General features: G+C 44.8%; 1 non-coding gene across 1 annotated transcript; it reads left to right on the top strand.

Moving 5' to 3' along the window:
- Positions 1-3,286: 3,286 nt before the first annotated feature.
- LOC139266471 (U6 spliceosomal RNA) lies at positions 3,287-3,391 on the top strand. Its single transcript, XR_011593716.1, has one exon. It is a non-coding gene; the product is annotated as a U6 spliceosomal RNA (small nuclear RNA).
- The last annotated feature ends 20,655 nt before the right edge of the window (positions 3,392-24,046 follow it).

The following is a 24,046-nucleotide window of genomic DNA, read 5'->3' as shown; positions in this document are numbered from 1 at the left end:
GGCTCTATTGCACACAGCTGAAGGGCCACTGCACGCTGCTGTGATAAAAATAAAAGCTCATCAAAAAGGTACAAACCCAGAAGCAGGAAGGTAATCAGGCGGCTGACGCCGCCGCACAGCAAGCGTTGGAACAGGGCGTGGAGGAAAGAACTGAGGGGGTGGGTAGTGTGGTGCATGAGAAGGTGGACATAGTCCAACTTCACGCGGATACCTCCCATGAGGAGCGGGAAGAGTGGAAGGCGATGGGAGGCGCCCCAGATAAAGACTCAGTGTGGAGGAGAGGGGAAGGTCATAGCCCCAAATTGTATTAAGCACACTTTGTTGGACCTACACCACGGTGTGGCACATCTGGGCAGAGGGTCCATAACGAAGCTACCCACACGCGATTGGTGGTGGCCTGGAATGGGCCGGGATATAGCCAAACACTGTCAGTGCTATATAACATGTGCGCAACATAACCCTGGCAAGCCGGTTAGAATACGGATGGCCCATCAACCGAGACCAAGGGGGCTATGGGAAAATATACAAATAGATTTCACCGGGACACTGTCGGACTCGCGGGGGAAAAGATACTGCTTGGTGGTAATTGACCAATTCACTCGGTGGGTGGAAGCGCTCCCCACACGAAATTGTACGGCCACTACAGTGGCCAGTATACTGGCCGAGGAGATCATCCCCAGATGGGGAGGTGCCGGTGCAAATGGATTCGGATCAGGGCACCCACTTCACGGGAGGGGTGATAAAGGCAGTATGTAAACTGATGGGGATAAGACAGAAATTCCACATCCCATACCATCCCCAGAGCTCGTGGATGGTAGAACGGATGAATCGAACCCTCAAGGTGGCGATTGCAAAGGCAATCCAAGAAACCGGGAGGACCTGGGTTGACGTGTTGCCCCTCATTCTAATGAAGTTAAGAGCGATCCCAAACAGGATGACTGGGCTGTCCCCCTATGAGCTAATGACGGGTAGAGCAATGCAACTCCCAGAAGGGATCATCACAGGAGGGACTGATGTGGGACCCTTAAGGGATAGGATCAGGAGGTACATCCTGGAAAAGAGCAACAGTCTTAAGATGAGAACGCAGGTCAGGGATAAGCAGCTCAGACAGGACGAGAAATTAGAATCCACCGCCCTCCTAGATGTGCCCCAGGCAGGGACCCGCGTAATGGTAAAGGTCATCCCTGGGAAGCCTGGCTTTGCACCAAAATGGATAGGACCGTACGAGGTTATGATTAGCGGAGCTACGTGTGCCTGCGTCGACGAGGGGACGGGGGCAGTGGAAACACTGGACCCAGCTTACGGTTTTCGAGCCGAAAAACTAATGCCTACAGTATCCACTATTCTTTGATTCGCCCACAGGTCAATAGAGACACTACAAGCAACATATATGGCCATTTTGCCTTTGACTATTTGTTAATATAGAGTGGTAAGATGAAACTGTGTGCCGCAGTCTGTATAATAGCCTTGGTGTACGTCAAGTGCAGCGCGTGGGAAGCGAGACGGAAACGAGAACTCCATGTAAACACCTTTCTGTATATGTCTTATGTTTATGCGTGAAATGGGAACCTTTCTAGTTGCTGGGTGTGCTTGCATATCCCTATACATTCCAAAGGGGGAATTCCTTTGCGCGCCATTCCCTGACCCTGAGATTGTCAAGTGGCTTCTGAGCCAGAATGGCACGGGAGGAGGGGGGCCAATGCAAGAACGAAGGATGAAAGGCGGGTCAAGAGAGGAATCACGGATGGGAGGACCACCATACCGCTACCGTGTGGACAACCACGGGACGTCACCGTGTGGGAGAGTGCTGGGTACCCCATTAGTCAAACGTTCCAGGGATGGTACCAACCACCCTATGACCATAAAAGGGAACCCCCATACCTAGTCCTGACCAATACCTCGGGGATCGGGAGACCAACCGGGACCATATGTTTAACCCAAAACGACACCAGTGGAAGGGGACGTGTCATAGGGTACAGCGACTGTCCACACAACCTCACTATCACAACAGGCGCACAGGTCACCATCCTCTCACGCCTCCCGAATAAAACAGGTGGAGGTCTGTGGGCCCAGTCTTGGCACCCCGAGACAATATATGAAATGGCGGTGTATAACGGCACGTATTTTGTGTGCGGGCATAGGGCATATCCCTGGTTACCCAGGCGATGGACAGGGTCCTGTTATTTGGGATATGTGGTCCCCTTTGTCAGACAGGTAAATACCCTGGCAGAGGTGCATACACTAGGTTGACGAATACGAGCGATTACCCCGGGAGAAAGACTCTTTGGAGTTGTGATATTCCCATACGGGATAGGGCGCACCATGGATGAACTAAGAAACGTAGAGAGGGTTCTGGAACAAATAGCTTACGACACTGCCAAGGCAATGGAGAGCATAACAGCTAAAATGGTAGCCATACGTACTACCGTACTTCAGAACCGAATGGCCCTAGATTACGTATTGGCCCAGAACGGAGGCACTTGCGCATTGATTGGGGCCGAATGTTGCACTTAAATACACGATAATTCGGAGAATATAACCAACCTAGCCGACCATATAAGGAGAGAAGTGAGGAAACTAACCACCCCGGATGGTGAAGTTGGCTGGTTGGGGGGATAAGAACATAAGAACAGAAGAATTAGGAACAGGAGTAGGCCATCTAGCCCCTCGAGCCTGCTCCGCCATTCAATAAGATCATGGCTGATCTGGTCGTGGACTCAGCTCCACTTACCCGCCCTCTCCCCGTAACCCTTAATTCCCTTATTGCTTAAAAATCTATCTATCTTTGACTTGAAAACATTCAATGAGCCAGCCTCAACTGCTTCCTTGGGCAGAGAATTCCACAGATTCACAACCCTCTGGGAGAAGAAATTCTCTCTCAACTCGGTTTTAAATTGGCTCCTCCGTATTTTGAGACTGTGCCCCCTAGTTCTAGTCTCCCCCACCAATGGAAACAACCTCTCTGCCTCTACCTTGTCTATCCCTTTCATGATTTTAAATGTTTCTATAAGATCACCCCTCATCCTTCTGAACTCCAAGGAGTAAAGACCCAGTCTACTCAATCTATCATAAGGTAACCCCCTCATTTCTCGAATCAGCCTAGTGAATCGTCTCTGTACCCCTTCCAAAGCTAGTACATCCTTCCTTAAGTAAGGTGACCAAAACTGCACGCAGTACTCCAGGTGCGGCCTTACCAATACCTTATACAGTTGCAACACCTCCCTGCTTTTGTACTCCATCCCTTTCGCAATGAAGGCCAACATTCCATTTGCCTTCCTGATTACCTGCTGCACCTGCAAAACATATACTAAAAATTGGAACGATACAGAGAAGATTAGCATGGCCCCTGCGCAAGGATGACACGCAAATTCGAGAAGTGTTCCAAAAAGAGTTTCATGCACAAGGACCCCCAGGTCCCTCTGCACCACAGCATGTTGTAATTTCTCCCCATTCAAATAATATTCCCTTTTACTGTTTTTTTTTCCCCCAAGGTGGATGCCAAACCTTAGCCCATTCGCTTAACCTATCCAAATCTCCTTGTAGCCTCAGTCCTCTACACAACCCGCTTTCCCACTAATCTTAGTGTCATCTGCAAATTTTGTTGCACTACACTTTGTCCCCTCCTCTATGTCATCTATGTATATTGTAAACAGTTGTGGTCCCAGCACTGATCCCTGTGGCACACCACTAACCACTGATTTCCAACCGGAAAAGGACCCATTTATCCCGACTCTGCTTTCTGTTAGCCAGCCAATTCTCTATCCATGCTAATACATTTCCTCTGACTCCGCGTACCTTTATCTTCTGCAGTAACCTTTTGTGTGGCACCTTATCGAATGCCTTTTAGAAATCTAAATACATCACATCCATCGGTACACCTCTATCCACCATGCTTGTTATATCCTCAAAGAATTCCAGTAAGTTAGTTAAACATGATTTCCCTTTCATGAATCCATGCTGCGTCTGCTTGATTGCACTATTCCTATCCAGATGTCCCGCTATTTCTTCCTTAATGATAGTTTCAAGCATTTTCCCCACTACAGATGTTAAACTAACTGGCCTTTTGCCTGCCCCCTTTTTTAAACAGAGGCGTTACATTAGCTGCTCTCCGATCCGCTGGTACCTCCCCAGAGTCCAGAGAATTTTGGTAGATTATAACAAATGCATCTGCTATAACTTCTGCCATCTCTTAATACCCTGGGAGGCATTTCATCAGGACCAGGGGACTTGTCTACCTTCAATCCCATTAGTCTGTCCAGCACTACCTCCCTAGTGATAGTGATCATCTCAAGGTCCTCCCTTCCCACATTCCTATGACCAGCAATTTGTGGCATGGTTTTTGTGTCTTCCACTGTGAAGACGGAAGCAAAATAATTGTTTAAGGTCTCAGCCATTTCCACATTTCCCATTATTAAATCCCCCTTCTCATCTTCTAAGGGACCAACATTTACTTTAGTCACTCTCTTCCGTTTTATATATCTGTAAAAGCTTTTACTATCTGTTTTTATGTTTTGTGCAAGTTTACCTTCGTAATCTATCTTCCCTTTCTTTATTGCTTTTTTAGTCATTCTTTGCTGTTGCTTAAAATCTTCCCAATCCTCTAGTTTCCCACTAACCTTGGCCACCTTATACGCATTGGTCTTTGATTTGATACTTTCCTTTATTTCCTTGGTTATCCAAGGCTGGTTATCTCTTCTCTTGCCGCCCTTCTTTTTCACTGGAATATATTTTTGTTGCGCATTATGAAAGAGCTCCTTAAAAGTCCTCCACTGTTCCTCAATTGTGCTACCGTTTAGTCCTTGTTTCCAGTCTACTTTAGCCAACTCTGCCCTCATCCCACTGTAGTCCCCTTTGTTTAAGCATAGTACTCTCGTTTCTGACACAACTTCCTCATCCTCAATCTGTATTACAAATTCAACCATATTGTGATCACTCATTCCGAGAGGATCTTTTACGAGGAGATCGTTTATTTTTCCTGTCTCGTTACACAGGACCAGATCCAAAATGGCTTGCTCCCTTGTAGGCTCTGTTACATACTGTTCTAAGAAACAATCCCGTATGCATTCTATGAATTCCTCCTCCAGGCTACCCCCTGCAATTTGATTTGACCAATCGATATGCAGGTTAAAATCCCCCATAACTACTGCCGTTCTTTTTTCACATGCCTCCATTATTCCCTTGATTATTGCCCGCCCCACCATGAAGTTATTATTTGGGGGCCTATAAACTACGCCGACCAGTGACTTTTTCCCCTTACTATCTCTAATCTCCACCCACAATGATTCAATATTTTGTTCATTGGAGCCAATATCATCCCTCACAACTGCCCTGAATCATCCCTTATTAACAGAGCTACCCAACCTCCCTTCCCTTCCCTTCCTGCCTATCTTTCCGAATCGTCAGATACCCCTGTACGTTTAATTCCCAGTCCTGGCCACCTTGCAACCATGTCTCTGTAATGGCCACCAAATCATACCCATTTGTAATGATTTGTGCCGTCAACTCATTTACTTTATTTCTAATGCTGCATGCATTTAGGTAGAGTGTTTTCATCCTAGTTTTTAAAACCCTCCTGCAGCCCTTTTATAGAAACATAGAAAATAGGTGCAGGAGTAGGCCATTCGGCCCTTCTAGCCTGCACCGCCATTCAATGAGTTCATGGCTGAACATGCAATTTCAGTACCCCATTCCTGCTTTCTCACCATACCCCTTGATTCCCCTAGTAGTAAGGACTTCATCTAACTCCTTTTTGAATATATTTAGTGAATTGGCCTCAACAACTTTCTGTGGTAGAGAATTCCACAGGTTCACCACTCTCTGGGTGAAGAAATTCCTCCTCATCTCGGTCCTAAATGGCTTCCCCCTTATCCTTAGACTGTGTCCCCTGGTTCTGGACTTCCCCAACATTGGGAACATTCTTCCTGCATCTAACCTGTCTAACCCCGTCAGAATTTTAAACGTTTCTATGAGGTCCCCTCTCATTCTTCTGAACTCCAGTGAATACAAGCCCAGTTGATCCAGTCTTTCTTGATATGTCAGTCCCGCCATCCCGGGAATCAGTCTGGTGAACCTTCGCTGCACTCCCTCAATAGCAAGAATGTCCTTCCTCAGGTTAGGAGACCAAAACTGTACACAATACTCCAGGTGTGGCCTCACCAAGGCCCTGTACAATTGTAGCAACACCTCCCTGCCCTTGTACTCAAATCCCCTCGCTACGAAGGCCAACATGCCATTTGCTTTAACCGCCTGCTGTACCTGCATGCCAACCTTCAATGACTGATGTACCATGACACCCAGGTCTCTTTGCACCTCCCCTTTTCATAATCTGTCACCATTCAGATAATAGTCTGTCTCTCTGTTTTTACCACCAAAGTGGATAACCTCACATTTATCCACATTATACTTCATCTGCCATGCATTTGCCCACTCACCTAACCTATCCAAGTCGCTCTGCAGCCTCATAGAATCCTCCTTGCAGCTCACACTGCCACCCAACTTAGTGTCATCCGCAAATTTGGAGATACTACATTTAATCCCCTCGTCTAAATCATTAATGTACAGTGTAAACAGCTGGGGCCCCAGCACAGAACCTTGCGGTACCCCACTAGTCACTGCCTGCCATTCTGAAAAGTCCCCATTTACTCCTACTCTTTGCTTCCTGTCGGACAACCAGTTCTCAATCCATGTCAGCACACTACCCCCAATCCCATGTGCTTTAACTTTGCACATTAATCTCTTGTGTGGGACCTTGTCGAAAGCCTTCTGAAAGTCCAAATATACCACATCAACTGGTTCTCCCTTGTCCACTCTACTGGAAACATCCTCAAAAAATTCCAGAAGATTTGTCAAGCATGATTTCCCTTTCACAAATCCATGCTGACTTGGACCTATCATATTACCTCTTTCCAAATGCACTGCTATGACATCCTTAATAATTGATTCCATCATTTTACCCACTACCGATGTCAGGCTGACCGGTCTGTAATTCCCTGTTTTCTCTCTCCCTCCTTTTTTAAAAAGTGGGGTTACATTGGCTACCCTCCACTCCATAGGAACTGATCCAGAGTCAATGGAATGTTGGAAAATGACTGTCAATGCATCCACTATTTCCAAGGCCACCTCCTTAAGTACTCTGGGATGCAGTCCATCAGGCCCTGGGGATTTATCGGCCTTCAATCCCATCAATTTCCCCAACACAATTTCCCGACTAATAAGGATTTCCCTCAGTTCCTCCTCCTTACTAGACCCTCCGACCCCTTTTATATCCGGAAGGTTGTTTGTGTCCTCCTCAGTGAATACCGAACCAAAGTACTTGTTCAATTGGTCCACCATTTCTTTGTTCCCCGTTATGACTTCCCCTGATTCGGACTGCAGGGGACCTACGTTTGTCTTTACTAACCTTTTTCTCTACATATCTATAGAAACTTTTGCAATCCGTCTTAATGTTCCCTGCAAGTTTCTTCTCGTACTCCATTTTCCCTGCCCTAATCAAACCCTTTGTCCTCCTCTGCTGAGTTCTAAATTTCTCCCAGTCCCCGGGTTCGCTGCTATTTCTGGCCAATTTGTATGCCACTTCCTTGGCTTTAATGCTATCCCTGATTTCCCTTGATAGCCACGGTTGAGCCACCTTCCCTTTTTTATTTTTACGACAGACAGGAATGTACAATTGTTGTAGTTCATCCATGCGGTCTCTAAATGTCTGCCATTGCCCATCCACAGTCAACCCCTTCAGTATCATTCGCCAATCTATCCTAGCCAATTCACGCCTCATACCTTCAAAGTTACCCTTCTTTAAGTTCTGGACCATGGTCTCTGAATTAACTATTTCATTCTCCATCCTAATGCAGAATTCCACCATATTATGGTCACTCTTCCCCAAGGGGCCTCGCACAACGAGATTGCTAATTAATCCTCTCTCATTACACAACACCCAGTCTAAGATGGCCTCCCCCCTAGTTGGTTCCTCGACATATTGGTCTAAAAAACCATCCCTTATGCACTCCAGGAAATCCTCCTCTACCGTATTGCTTCCAGTTTGGTTAACCCAATCTATGTGCATATTAAAGTCACCCATTATAACTGCTGCACCTTTATTGCACGCAACCCTAATTTCATGTTTGATGCCCTCCCCAACATCACTACTACTGTTTGGAGGTCTGTACACAACTCCCACTAACGTTTTTTGTCCTTTGGTATTCTGCAGCTCTACCCATATAGATTCCACATCATCCAAGCTAATGTCCTTCCGAACTATTGGCTTAATTTGATCCTTAACCAGCAATGCTACCCCACCTCCTTTTCCTTTTATTCTATCCTTCCTGAATGTTGAATACCCCTGGATGTTGAGTTCCCAGCCCTGATCATCCTGGAGCCACGTCTCCGTAATCCCAATCACATCATATTTGTTAACATCTATTTGCACAGTTAATTCATCCATTTTATTGCGGATACTCCTTGCATTAAGACACAAAGCCTTCAGGCTTGTTCTTTTAACACCCTTTGTCCTTTTAGAATTTTGCTGTACAGTGGCCCTTTTTGTTCTTTGCCTTGGGTTTCTCTGCCCTCCACTTTTCCTCATCTCCTTTCTGTCTTTTGCTTTTGCCTCCTTTTTGTTTCCCTCTGTCTCCCTGTATTGGTTCCCATCCCCCTGCCATATTAGTTTAACTCCTCCCCAACAGCACTAGCAAACACTCCCCTTAGTACATTGGTTCCGTTCCTGCCCAAGTGCAGACCGTCTGGTTTGTACTGGTCCCACCTCCCCCAGAACCTGTTCCAATGCCCCACGAATTTGAATCCCTCCCTGCTGCACCATTGCTCAAGCCACGTATTCATCTGTGCTATCCTGCGATTCCTACTCTGACTAGCACGTGGCACTGGTAGCAATCCCGAGATTACTACTTTTGAGATCCTACTTTTTAATTTAACTCCTAGCTCCTTAAATTCGTCTCGTAGGACCTTATCCCTTTTTTTTTTTTAACCTAGGTCGTTGGTACCAATGTGCACCACGACAACTGGCTGTTCTCCCTCCCTTTTCAGAATGTCCTGCACTCGTTCGGAGACATCCTTGACCTAGATGGATATCTAAGTTGGGATAAAGCATTGTACAGGGTCTGATTTTGATCGTGGGCGTATGCCTTGTGGTGATGATGATTAAGATATGTATGTCCAAGTTATGTACCACGATACCCATAGCTGCCAGAACTTACATCAACGATACAACAACCCGACTTCCACCCGCAAAATATCAGAAGCTGCACCTCCATTTGCAGCAGTACCACCAGCTCCAGGCTCGCCCAAGGTCCCTGGCACAAGATGATGAGGCAGTTCGGATACAAGATTGGATTGTTCTTATCCGCATGAGATGGGAAAAGATCAACAGGAGGGACTGTTGTGGGAGAATTATAATACTCTTGTTTTTGGTACTGTACCATGTAAACGTTCAAGCAACAAATTGCCTGCTTAAAACAAAAGACACATTTAGATCCCAACATTCGTTGACCCCGAGTCATGAAGCTAGGGGAAGTAGGGAAATGGACGGTTGGAGAGGCAAACAGATGTATATCGCTAGTACTAATTACAGGAAGACAGTTCCTTGTTTTTCTGCTGATGCGGGGAACTAACCCCAATTGTGTCTGCGCCTGCTAGTTAACCTTTGACTTACCACAATGTAAAGATAGATTGTCATAGCATTACCATATAGGGTAAGACGTTACAAAAATGTTAGATAATTGTACAATGGTGTAAGGGGGCGGGACCGCCCCCAAAGGTATAATTGTAACTTGAAAACTTCGTTCGGGGAGAAGGGTGTGGCGAAGCTGCGGAGTTTCCCCACTACTCCCAGAGCGCTCTGTACGAATAAACTGTGACGTTTTCTTTCGCTGTGCTTGGACTCTGTGTGGAACTTATTTCCCTTACACCAACGAAAAGTGAAGTCGTATACTGACACATAACGACGCGCACAAAAGCCCCAACTGAAGAATGGAGATTGGATCAGAATTAAGTGCCCAAACTGAAGTCATAAGCTCGCATCTTCACTTTCACCTCCAAAACAGATCAGGCGAAAGTTCAGCCTTCACACCTATGAGCTCAATGATGAAACTCGATGGAACGCTCGTAGACTGATCCCAATTCTCAGGCCAACAGACGAGCAGGATGGAACACAGGCACTATTTGGTTTCCCAACTGAAAATCTTGATCAAGCACTGCAAGCTCCACGCTGGTCTCAGCATATCAGAACACGGCCTGGCTATCTCAAGGACTTTGTCTGTTCATAGATTGTGTTTTCAGAAGGAGGGAAATATGTTATGTTCATACTCTGTTTGTTGCACGAACACTCACTGGACGGGCATTAGGAGCCTGCGGAAACTATTCACAGTTGCTGCAAACATGCTGGTTCTGGGACACTGTTTTGAGAGTTGCTATAAAGGACACAGTTAGTTACATTACTCCTGTTGCAGTTAATCTGTTTAGGTACGAACACAACAGGGGGAACTTCTAGCCCAGTGGTGGGCAAACTACACCCATGGGCCGTATCCAGCCCGCCAGTTCATTCTATCCAGCTCGCTAGATGGGACATAAATGGAACGTGGGCAGGACCGAGCTACACATTAGTCTGAGTCGAGTCATGGCTGCTCATCACGCTGACTCATTTACCGAAGAAAAAGACAGGCACTGCATCATTCCTCTCCCAGTACAAGAGTATGATAGTAGGGGGTTCTCATCGTTGTCTGAGACACGGGAGTGGATCCCAGAGCACAAGGACTCCAGCTAATGGCAGGCGATTGGAGTTCACCTCTCGCGTTGGAGGCTCACACACACGAGTCACTCTTGAACAGCCCCACAGGGTCTTTCAGTAAAACATACAATTGATCATCATTTCATTAATTTAGTAATGGAAGATGTTACACTACATCTTGTGCATGTAACTACTGTTAGTAGTATCTGACTACTATCTGAATTAAGTTTATAAATGATTGGAAGTGTAGATACGGGAGTGATGATCAACACTGAGTTGGCCCGTTTCACATTTTAAAATTTAACACTTGGCTCTCACCAATCACTGGAGGCAGAGTTATTAATTCTTGCAGTTACTCACTTGTTTTATTATCCCACTTAACTCATTCACAATCACTAAGGAGATGGCACTCAGTAAGATAATGGGACTAAAGGCAGATAAATCCCCTGGACTTGATGGCTTGCATCCTAGGGTCTTAAGTAGCAGCAGGGATTGTGGATGCATTGGTTGTAATTTACCAAAATTCCCTGGATTCTGAGGAGGTCCCAGCAGATTGAAAAACCGTAAATGTAACATCCCTATTTAAAAAAGGAGGCAGACAAAAAGCAGGAAACTATAGACCAGTTAGCCCAACATCTGTGGTTGGGAAAATGTTGGGAGTCCATTATTAAAGAAGCAGTAGCAGGACATTTGGAAAAGCATAATTCAGTCAGGCAGTCAGCATGGATTTATGAAAGGGAAGTAATGTTTGACAAATTTGCTGGAATTCTTTCAGGATGTAACGAACAGGATGGATTAAGGGGAACCAGTGGATGTAGTGTATTTGGACTTCCAGAAGGCATTTGATAAGGTGTCACATAAAAGGTTGCTGAGCAAGATAAAAGTTCACGGGGTTGGGGATAATATATTAGCATGGATAGAGGATTGGCTAACTAAGAGAAAACAGAGAGTCAGGATAAATGGTTCATTCTCTGGTTGGAATCATTAACTACTAGTGGGGTGTCGCAGGGATCAGTTCTGGGACCCCAATTGCTTACAATCTATATTAATGACTTGGAAGAAAAGACCGAGTGTAACATCGCTGACGATACAAAGATGGGAGGAAAAGCAATGTGTGAGGAGGTCACAAAAAATCTGCAAGGGACATAGGCAAAGTGAGTGGACAAAAATTTGGCAAATGGAGTATAATGTTGGAAAGTGTGAGGTCATGAACTTTAGCAGAAAAAAATCAAGAGCAAGTTATTATTTAAACGGAGAAAAATTGCAAAGTGCTGCAGTACAGCAGGACCTGGGGATACTGGTGCATGAAACATAAAAGGTTAGTATGCAGGGACAGCAAGTGATCAGGAAGGAAGGCCAATGGAATCTTGGCCTTTAGTGCAAACAAGATGGAGTATAAAAGCAGGGAAGTCTTGCTGCAGTTATACAGGATATTGGTGAGGCCACACCTGGAATACTGCATAGAGTTTTGGTTTGCATATTTACAGAAGGATATACTGGCTTTGGAGGCAGTTCAGAGAAGGTTCACTGGGATGATTCCAGAGATGAGGGGGTTGACTTATGAGGAAAGGTTGAGGAGGTTGGGCCTCTACTCATTGGAATTCAGAAGAATGAGAGGTGATCTTATCAAAAGATATAAGATTATGAGGGGGCTTGCATTGGTGATCATTTTCTAAGTCTTTCAACTCTGGATTAGTTCCGATGGACTGGAGGGTAGCTAATGTACCACTTTTTTTTAAAAAGGAGGGAGAGCGAAAACGGGGAATTATAGACCGGTTAGCCTGATAGACCGGTTAGAAAATGTTGGAATCAATTATTAAACATGAAATAGCAGCGCATTTGGAAAGCAATGACAGGATCGGTCCAAGTCAGTATGGATTTATGAAAGGGAAATCATGCTTGACAAATTTTCCAGAATTTTTTGTGGATGTAACTAGAGTGGACAAGGGAGAACCAGTGGATGTGGTGTATTTGGATTTTCAGAAAGCTTTTGACAAGATCTCACACAAGAGATTGTTGTGCAAAATTAAAGCACATGGTATTGGGGAGAGAACTGGTTGGCAGACAGGAAGCAGAGAGTCGGGATAAACGGGTCCTTTTCAGTTTGACCCATATGGCCAAGTTCATAACCTCACATTTATCCACAATATGCCGCATCTGCCATGTATTTGCCCATTCACCGAACCTGTCCAAGTCACCCTGCAGCCTCTTAGCATCCTGCTCACACCACCACCCAGCTCAGTGTCATCTGCAAACTTGGAGATATTACACTCAATTCCTTCATCTAAATCATTGATGTATATTGTAAATAGCTGGGGTCCCAGCACTGAACCCTGTGGCACCCCACTAGTCACTGCCTGCCATTCTGAAAAGGACTCATTTCTCCCAACTCTCTGCCAACCTCAAAAAATTATAGAAGATTTGTCAAGCATGATTTACCTTTCATAAATCCATGCCGACTTGGACCGATCCTGTCACTGCTTTCCAAATGCGCTGCTATTTCATCTTTAATAATTGATTCCAACATTTTCCCCACTACCAGTCAGGATAACCGGTCTATAATTCCCCGTTTTCTCTCTCCCTCCTTTTTTAAAAAGTGGAGTTACATTAGCTACCCTCCAGTCCATAGCAACTGATCCAGAGTCGATAGACTGTTGGAAAATGATCACCAATGGATCCACTATTTCTAGGGCCACTTCCATAAGTACTCTGGGATGCAGACTATCAGGCTCTGGGGATTTATCGGCCTTCAATCCCATCAATTTCACCAACACAATTTCCTGACTATTAAGGTTTTCCTTCAGTTCCTTCTTCTCGCTGGACCCTCAGTCCCCTAGTATTTCAGGAAGGTTATTTGTGTCTTCCTTCGTGAAGACAGAACCAAAGTATTTGTTCAATTGGTCTGCCATTTCCTTGCTCCCCATTATAAATTCACCGGATTCTGACTGCAAGGGTCCTATGTTTGTCTTCACTAATCTTTTTCTCTTCACATATCTATAGAAGCTTTTGCAGTCAGTTTTTATGTTCCCAGCAAGCTTCCTCTCATACTCTATTTTCTCTATATTTTGAGAATAAATCCAAAGGACTATATCACAAGCTCAAACTGTTGTGACCTTGGTCTCTTTATTCAGACTCGAGTGAGGAAGCAGCATGGTGAATCATCCTTTATACCTGCTTGCCCCAGGGTGCACAGGTAACCCTTAGGTCTCCCACAGGTGTGCCCCCCAGTGGCAAGTCTTACATTTTGGTACGGTTTACATACATACATAACAGTAGTAATCTCCGGGTTACTCCTGGTGCCACGAGCTACTGAGTACAGGAATAGGATAGCGCAGATGAATGCGTGGCTGGGGAGATGGTGCAGGAGGGAGGTCTTTAGATTCCTGAGGCATTGGGACCGCTTCCTGGGGAGGTGGGACCTGTACAAGCCAGATGGGTTGTACCTCAACAGAGCCGGGACAAATATCCTCACGGGAGGATTTGCTAGTGCTGTTGGGGAGTATTTAAACTGGCTTGGCAAGGGGATGGGAACCTGAGAACAGATTCAGTAGGGAGCGGAGTAAAGCTGGAACTGGAAAGCAAAAGTGTAGAAAGTGAATTTGAAGGACAGAGGGAACAAGGGCTAGAAAGTAGTCAACAAGGAGGTCTGGCTGTGCTAAATGGTATACACTTCAATACAAGGAGTATAGCGAATAAGGCAGATAAGCTGAGAGCACAGGTAGACATTTGGGAGTATGATATTATAGCTATTGGAGACATGGCTAAAAGGGGCAGGTATGGCAGCTCAACATTCCTGGTTACAGGATCTTCAGACGGGATAGAGAGAGGGGTAAAAAGGGAGGGTGGGTCATGGTACTGATTAAAGAAACTATTACAGCTGTGAGGAGGGACGATGCGTTAGAGGGATCACCAAACGAGGCCATATGGGTTGAACTTAAAATCAAAAAAGGGGCGATCACACTGCTGGGCGTGTAATGTAGACCCCCAAACAGTGAGGGAGATAGAAGAGCAGCAAATATGCAGGCAAATTTTTGAGACGTGCAAAAACTATAGGGCAGTAGTAGGGGATTTCAACTATCCTAATGTTAACTGGGACATTAGTGTGACGGGTAAAGAGGGTGCGGAATTCCTAAAATGCATTCAAGAGAACTTTTTTAGCCAGTATGCAACAAGCCCAACACAGGGGCGGTTCTGGATTTCGTTTTGGGGAATAAAGCTGGACTGGAAACAGCTACTTAAAGGTAAATCAGTGTCAGAGTAGTAGGAGGCTTTCAAGGAGATCCAGAGGGCTCTGGCTAAACATATACCCTTAAAGAAAAAGGGTGGGACTAACAAATCTAGAGCCCCCTGAATGTCTAGGGACATACAGGTTAGGATACAGGAAAAAAAGGGAGGCTTATGACAGTTACAGAGGGCTAAATACTATAGAATGTCTAGGAGTATAGAAATACCAGAGGTGAAATTGAAAAGGAAATTGGGAAAGCAAAGAGAGATCATGAAACATTCTTGGCAAGTAAAATCAAGGAAAACCCAAAGATGTTTTATAAATATATTAAGAGCAAGAGGATAACTAAAGAAAGGGTAGGGCCTATTAGAGACGATACAAAGATAGGAGGAAAAGCAATGTGTGAGGAGGAGACACAACATCTGCAAAAGGACATAGGCAGGCAAAGTGAGTGGGCAAAAATTTGGCAGATGGAGTATAATGTGGAAAGTGTGAGGTCATGCACTTTGGTAGAAAAATATCAAAGAGCAAGTCATTATTTAAATGGAGAAAGATTGCAAAGTGCTGCAGTACAGCAGGACCTGGGGGTCCTTGTGCAAGAAACACAAAAGGTTAGTATGCAGGTACAGCAAGTGATCAGGAAGGCCAATGGAATCTTGGCCTTTATTGCAAAGGGGATGTGTGGAAATGTATTTTTAAAGCTGCATTACACTTTTTTTGTACCTTTTTTTGCAATAAAACAAAATGGAGTCCCGGTCCTGCCAGAAGCTTCTGCAGCAAACAGTCTGACATGCTAACCCTGACTGAAACTGCTGATAGCTGATTAATAGCCTCTGCTGAGATAAGTACCACCCATTGTGCTCCCCTGTATTATCAATAGTCTGTCGCTATACCAGACCTTAAAAGGGCTGGATAAAGTTGTAAAGATGCAGCACCAATTCACCCCCCAAGAGATAATCAAATTACCAGCCATTATCTCTTGTTCAGAACTCATCCATAATATGCAAAAAGCCAATTACCCAATCAACCACTATGGAAATCATAGGCCCAAATAGATGGCCAGGAAACTGGACAATCCTAAAACAATGCAAAACCAGTGATAGCACATTATCACACCCTAATCGAGTTATTGCCCACCAAAAACACTGACAAAGGAGACATTTGAAAAAATTGTAAAGACAAGGATGTGGTAATCATTAGCTGATTGGCAAACACTCTGTTTTCGCTGACTGCAAAGGCAGAACCAATACACAGGATGGAACCATAACTTGTTTGTTCTACTGTATAAATACATTGTGAAACTGTACCATATTGGGGGTCTCCACTTAGCCTTTGACTGAGTGAGACTCTTCTTTGTTGCAAGTAAAACTTATTAAAGGAACATCTACCAGAGTTGATTGTGTCAGAGTCTTATATTGAGAGTCGAGATTTCGGCAGATGGAGTATAAAAGCAGGGAAGACTTGCTATAGTTGTACAGGGTATTGGTGAGGCCACACCTGGAATACTGCCTGCAGTTTTGGTTTCCGTATTTACAAAAGGATATACTTGCTTTGGAGGCAGTTCAGAGAAGGTTCACAAGGTTGGTTCCAGAGATGAGGGGGGTCGACTTATGAAGAAAGGTTGAGTAGGTTGGGCCTCTACTCATTGGAATTCAGAAGAATGAGGTGATCTTATCGAAACATATAAGATTGTGAGGGGGCTTGACAAGGTGGATGCAGAGAGGATGTTTCCGCTGATAAGGGAGACTAGAACTAGGGGGGATGATCTTAGAATAAGGGGTCGCCCATTTAAAACTGAGATGAGGAGAAATTTCTTCTGAGGGTTGTGGATCTGTGGAATTCGCTGCCTCAGAGAGCTGTGGAAGCTGGGACATTGAATAAATTTAAGACAGAAATAAAGAATTTCTTAAAACGATAAGGGAATAAGGGGTTGTGGGGAGCAGGCAGGGAAGTGGACCCGAGTCCATGATCGGATCAGTCATGATTATTAAATGGCGGAGCAGGCTCGAGGGGCCGTATGGCCTTGTCCTGCTCCTATTTCTTATGCTCTTATGAGGGTAATCTGTGTATAGGCAGAAGATGTGGGTATGGTTCTTCCAAGTTTTCATGAGAGGGACAATGCAGACACTACTATCGCAAAGGAGTGTGAAATATTAGTTGAAATAAACAGCACGAGAGGAGGTATTGAGGTTTAGCAGCTTTGAAAGTGGATAAGTCCCCAAGCTGTTAAGAGAAACAAAAGAGGAAATAGCAGAGGCCTTGACCATCATTTTCCAATCCTCCTTGGATTTGGTCATGGTGCCAGAGGACTGCTAATGTTGTACCCTTGATTAAGAAGGGAGAAAGGGATAGACCAAGTAATTACAGGCCGGTCAGCCTAACCTCAGTGGTGGGAAAATTATTGGAAAAAATCCTGAAGGACAGGATAAATCATCACTTAGAAAGACACGGATTAATCAAGGATAGTCAACACGGATTTGTTAAGAAAGGTCTTGTCTGTCTAACCTGATTGAATTTTTCGAGGAGGTAACCAGGAGGCTCGATGAGGGCAGTGCATACAATGTAATGTATACAGATTTTAGCAAGGCTTTTGATAAGATCCAACATAGTCTGGTCACAAAAGTAAAAGCCCATGGGATCGAGGGCAAAGTAGCAAGTTGGATCCAAAATTGGCTCAGAAGCAGGAAACAAATGGTAATGGTTGATGAGTGTTTGTGTGACTGGAAGAATGTTTCCAGTGGGGTTCCGCAGGGTTCAGTACTGGGTCCCTTGCTTTTTGCGATATACAGCAATGCTCTAGATTTAAATATAGGGGGTATGATTAAGAAGTTTGCAGATGATTCTAAAATCGGCTGTGTGGTTGATAATGAAGAAAGCTGTAGACTGCAGGAAGATATCAATCAACTGGTCAGGTGGGCAGAACAGTGGCAAATGGAATTTAATCCAGAGAAGCACGTGGTGATGCATTTGGGAAGTGCTAACAAGGAAAGGGAATACACATTAAATGGTAAAACACTGAAGTGTGCATGTCCACAGATCCCAGAAAGTAGCAGGCCAGGTAGATAAGGTAGCTGAGAAGGCATACAGAATGCTTGCTTTTATTACAGGAGGCATATAATACAATAGCAGGATTGTTATGCTTGAACTGTAGAAAATACTGGTTAGGCCACAGCTGTAGTATGTGCAGTTCTGGTCACATTGCAAGAAGGATGGGATTCCACTGGAGAGAGTAGAGAATTAAGAGGATGTTGCCAGGAGTGGAGAATCTTAGCTAGCTGGGTTTGTTTTCCTTCAAACAGAGGCTGAGGGGAGACCTCATTAAGGTGTATAAAACTATGAGAAGCCTAGATATAGTTGCTAGAAAGGGCCTACTTTCCTTAACAGTGGGGTCAACAACCAGGGGGCATAAATTTAAAGCAATTGTTAGAAGATTTAGAGGGGATTTGAGGGGAAATTTCTTCATGCAAATGGTTGTGGGAGTCTGGAACTCACTGCCTGAAAGGGTAGTAGAGGCAGAAACGCTCACATTTAAAAAGTACCTGGATGTGCACTTGAAGCGCCGTAACCTGCAGGGCTACGGACCAAGAGCTGGAAGAGCGTGTGACCAGGGGGGGGGGGGGGGGGGTGGAGGCAAGGAGAGCAGGGGGGGCGAGGAGAGGGCCGGGCTTGAATTGGCGATGAGTCAGTACCACGTGAGGGAACGATTCAGGCAGAGGGGACGGGATAGACACAGGTCTATCAAAAAGTACAGCACAAATAGTTACTGATAGTTGGATGCGTTTATTTGTAGACTGAATTCCAGCTGTTATTGGCTCTCCATTATCACATGGAATATCGCTGCTTGGTCCCCTCGGACAATAAGTCACCCCCTGAGGTTTCTCTGGAATATGTAAATGGAATCATCCAAACTAACTTTACATGTTGTAGCATGATCCATTTGAACTTCACCCCCAGCCAAAGTCCCTTACCCCATTGCAAGTCCATGACCTTACACCTCTCCCCTCCCTAATAGATGGGGCAGCGTGTGCAGATTGTTAACAGGTTTATTGGGTATGTGTCAAGTGTCGTGACTTCTGGATTTCATCCACTCCAACAATGTCAGGTGTGGGTTGGAAGAACTTGATTTGTCTTCCTGGAGTTCCCCCCCCCCCAACAGACTCTCAGCGGGGAGCATAGGGCTCGGCAGCCGGCAGCTCAGCAGGCAACTTGGTGTTTGGGCCTATTCCGACGCACGCACAGAAAAGGTTTAGTATAAATTGCATTGGGAGGGCAGGTGGAAGCGGGAAACTTCTCGCATGCATAAGTGCAAGTTAGGACAAATAGTCACTGTAGTTTTAAATGTGGCGAGAGTTCCTGCCTCAACCACGTTTTAAGGTAGTGAGTTCCACTCTGGGTGAAACATTTTCCCAACTCCTCTCTAATCTTTTTACCCATTATTTTAAATCTATGCCCCCTGGTACTGACATCTGCTGAGGAAGAAAGTGGACAGGAAGGATCTATCTCGACCAGTCCTCAATTTTATACACTTCAATTAAATATCTCAGCCTCCTCTGCTCCAAAGAAAACAACCGCAGCCTATCTAATCTTTCCTCACAGCTAACTCTCCATCCTAGAAACATCCTTGCAAATCTCCTCTGTACACAAGAACATAAGAAAGAGGAGCAGAAGTACGCCATACAGCCCCTCGAGCCTGCTCCATTTAATAAGATCATGGCTGATCCAATCATGGACTCAGCTCCACTTCCCCACAACCCCTTATCAGTTAAGAAATTATCTTATCTCTCAAATTTATTCAATGACCCAGCTTCCACTGCTCTGAGGCAGCGAATTACAGATTGGCAACCCTCAGAAGAAATTCCTCATCTCAGTTTTAAATGGCAGTCCCTTATTCTAAGATTATACCCCCTAGTTCTAGTCTCCCCCATCAGTGGAACCATCCTCTCTGCATCCACCTTGTCAAGCCCCCTCATAATCTTATACATTTCAATAAGAATACCTCTCATTCTTCTGAATTCCAATGTAGAGACCCAACCTACTCAATCTTTCCTCATAAGTCAACCCCTTCATCTCAGAGTAAATATCTTTCCTGTAATGTGACCAGAACTACACGTAGTACTCCAGCTGTGGCCTAATGCTTTATACAGTTCAAACATAACTTCCCTGCTCTTATATTCAATAATAGACTCCTGAAATGCATACACGAGATCTTCCTTGATCAGTTTCCAGCCCAACGAATACAGCCAGGGTGATCTCCTGGACTAGTGTCGATCGCCTGGATGGGTCGGAGAGGAATTTTCCCAGATTTCTTCTCCCTAAATTGGCCTGGGTCGTTAATCTGGTTTTTGCCTCTCCCAGGAGATCACATGGCTCCGGTTGGGGTGGAGCGCAGAATGTTTCAGTATAAGAGGTGTTGCAGTTGTGTGAGGCACTCTGGTTGGGCTGGGTGTTCTTCGCCTTTCCGTCATTGTTCATATGTAACTTTTAGGGCTGCTGACCAAGGGCCGTGCGGCTCTTTGTCGGCTGGCACGGACATGATGGGCCGGACTGGCTCCTTCTGTGCTGGGTCTAATTCTGGGAAATGAAGCGTTTAAAATCATGAACGATTTTGATGAGTAAATAAGCAGAAATGATTTCCAATGGGAGAAGGGTCAGTAACCAGAGGACACAGATTTAAGGTGATTTGGCAAAAGGTGACACAAAACACAGCATTGTGATCTGAAATGCACTGCCTGAAAAGGTGGAAGCAGATTCACCTTTAAAAAGTTATTCAGTAAATTCTCAAAGGGAAAACATTTACAAAGCTGTGAAGAGCATGAGAGTGGGACTAATGAATAGCTCTATCAAAGAGCCAGCACAGGCACAATGGGCTGAATGGCTTCCTTCTGTGCTGTATCACGATAGGTTTTTGTTCGGTAAAGTATCAGGGGGTAAGGAACAAAGACATGTAAATGACAACAAAGTACAAATCAGTCACGAATACCATTAACGGGTTTGGCAGACTCCTGATCCCACGTTATATTTGCCTTCCTGGAAATAACCTAATGGAATCAAATGCTCCTGCATATATTCACTAGTTCCTCCAAGTGCAAACACAAGAAATTGCACATTTTTATAAAATTTTCCTTAAGTAGACAATCAATTTAACATTCGCTAGCCAATCCTGCAGAATTACTGACTTCAAATCAACGTCGGCTCTATTAGCTCAAGATGTTTCTTTCAACACCGACAATTCAGACCTGATTAATACCCTGACCCCACCCCACATCCCCAAACCTCAATCAACATCTCACACAACAGCCATTTGTATAGTAGTCAGTCAGTCACACGGGCTAGAGACAGGTTCCACTGCCGTACATTTCACAACCCGGGCGGTAGCAAATTTCTAGAGGAGGCAATCATTTCAACTGTGATAAATGTGAAAGAAAAACAGAACGTGCTGGAAATACTCAGCATGTCAGGCAGCATCTGTGGAGAGAGAAAGTTAATGTTTCAAGTTGATGACGCTTTGTCAGAACTGGTTAGAGGCAACCGTTTTTAAGCAGGCCCAGAGGCGGGCAGGAAAGAACAATGGGCATGTCTGGATAGGGGGGTTAGATGACAACAGGATAGTGCAAAGCAAAAAGGGGGTGGTTCTGGGACAAGAAAAAAAAGATGAAACATAGAAAATAGGTGCAGGAGTAGGCCATTCGAGCCTGCACCACCATTTAATAAGATCATGGCTGATCATTCCCTCAGTACCCCTTTCCTGCTTTCTCTCCATACCGCTTGATCCCTTTAGCCATAAGGGCCATATCTAACTCCCTCTTGAATGTATCCAATGAACTGGCATCAACAACTCTCTGCGGCAGGGAATTCCACAGGTTAACAACTCTGAGTGAAGAAGTTTCTCCTCATCTCAGTCCTAAATGGCCTACCCCTTATCCTAAGACTGTGACCTCTGGTTCTGGACTTCCCCAACATCGGGAACAATCTACCAGCATCTAACCTGTCCAGTCCTATCAGAATTTTATATGTTTCTATGAGATCTCCTCCCATCCTTCTAAATTCCAATGTATAAAGGCCCAGTTGATCCAGTCTCTCCTCATATGTTAGTCCAGCCATCCCGGGAATCAGTCTGGTGAACCTTTGCTGCACTCCCTCAATAGCAAGAATGACCTTCCTCAGATTAGACCAAAACTGAACACAATATTCCAGGTGAGGCCTCACCAAGGCCCTGTACAACTGCAGTAAGACCGCCCCGCTCCTATACTCAAATCCCCTAGCTATGAAGGCCAACATACCATTTGCCTTCTTCACTGCCTGCTGTACCTGTATGCCAATTTTCAATGACAGATGAACCATGACACCCAGGTCTCGTTGCAGCTCCCCTTTTCCTATTCTGCCACCATTCAGATAATATTCTGTCTTCGCGTTTTTGCCACCAAAGTGGATAACCTCATTTATCCACATTATACTGCATCTGCCATGCATTTGCCCACTTACCTAACCTGTCCAAGTCACCCTGCAGCCTCTTAGCATCCTCCTCACAGCTCACACCGCCACCCAATTTAGTGTCATCTGCAAACTTGGAAATATTACACTCAATTCCTTCATCCAAATCATTGATGTATATTGTAAATAGCTGGGGTCCCAGCATTGAGCCCTGCGGCATTCTAAAAGGAACTGTAAATGGCAACAGCAGAACCATTACCAGCATCTGCTGTCCAAAAATATGGGAGCAATGGTTATGATCTGAAATTGTAGAACTCAATGCTGAATCCAGAAGGTTGCAAAGTGCTGACTTGAAAAATGAGTTGGTTCCTTGAACTTCACTGGAACAGTGCAAGAGGGAAGAGGACTGAGAATTAAAATGTCAAGCAACTGGAAACACGTGGTCACATCATGTGACAAAGTGAAGCTCAATGATCAGGTTTTTGTGGGGTGGGGGAGTGCACGTGATTTACTAGAATGGTACCAGAGATCCAAGGGATTCCTGCCAATGCGAAGTTTATCCTCATTTACTCTAATCATAATCCCTCATGTTTGTACACCTCTTAACCTGCCCTGCTCCAGGGAAAACAATCCCAGTTTCTCTACACATATCTGAAGTCCCTCATCCTTGTACATTCTAGTAAATCTCCTTTGCATCCTCTCTCAAGGCCTAGACATCAAAGTTTCCATCAATTTATTCTTGGGCCATATGGACCATTCAAAAGTCCGCACACGCGCGTTTGCCAATTTAAAAGCCAGCTCATCAGCTGTGAGACCCTGGAGTGCTGCGTGGCCACACAACTTAAAGGGAACATTGCTCAACATCCTTCCAAAATTGTGGTGCCCAGAATTGATGCCTACTTAGTGATTTATAAAGGTTTAGACTGGAGTGAAGATACAAGTTTTCAAGAAACATGTTACATCAGCTATGATCTCATTGAATGGCAGAGCAAGCTCGAGGGGCCAAAATGGTTGACTCCTGCTCCTATTTCTTATGTTACTCTGTCTTAAATCCATCAAGAAATTTAACATTTCAACCCATCCATTTAAAAAAATATATATATTATATTAAAGCACAACTTTAGGCACAATGCAACTGGGCATTTTTGTTCCTAGATGTCAACCTACATTCACCTGAATGGCCAGCGTGAAGTGTTGCTTGGGCAGGTCCAAGGAGCACGAGTAACAGCAAAAGGGAACTTGTACAAATCTACAAGTTGTAGTCATCACTTCAACTTGCTCACAGATTTGGAATCTGGGGCAATAAACCTAAAGTCAAGAGATATTTTTCAGGTTGGCAATTTGAGAAACAGTAGCAGTAAGCCCCAATCAAGACTTGAAATTAATAATTTCCTGTCACATGCAGGCCACACTGGGTTGGGATTCCTTTTACTGAAGAACATTCCTTGTTTTTTTTTAAAAACCCCTGGCATTGTTCCACATATAACTAAATCTTGGGAGTTCAATCTCCGGTCTTGCCCTGGATTTTTCCTCCACCTCCGATATGCTGGGCCAGTACCACAGCCAGTAGTCTACTGTACCCATTAAAAATTTCCTTAAAAGAACAAACTAATTTGCATACCAACACTGCCAAAAGTTAGCCAGGTTTTATTTTA

Source organism: Pristiophorus japonicus, chromosome 6, assembly GCF_044704955.1.
Source record: "Pristiophorus japonicus isolate sPriJap1 chromosome 6, sPriJap1.hap1, whole genome shotgun sequence".
Lineage (NCBI taxonomy): Eukaryota > Metazoa > Chordata > Chondrichthyes > Pristiophoridae > Pristiophorus > Pristiophorus japonicus.
This window is presented reverse-complemented; position numbering and strand designations above follow the sequence as displayed.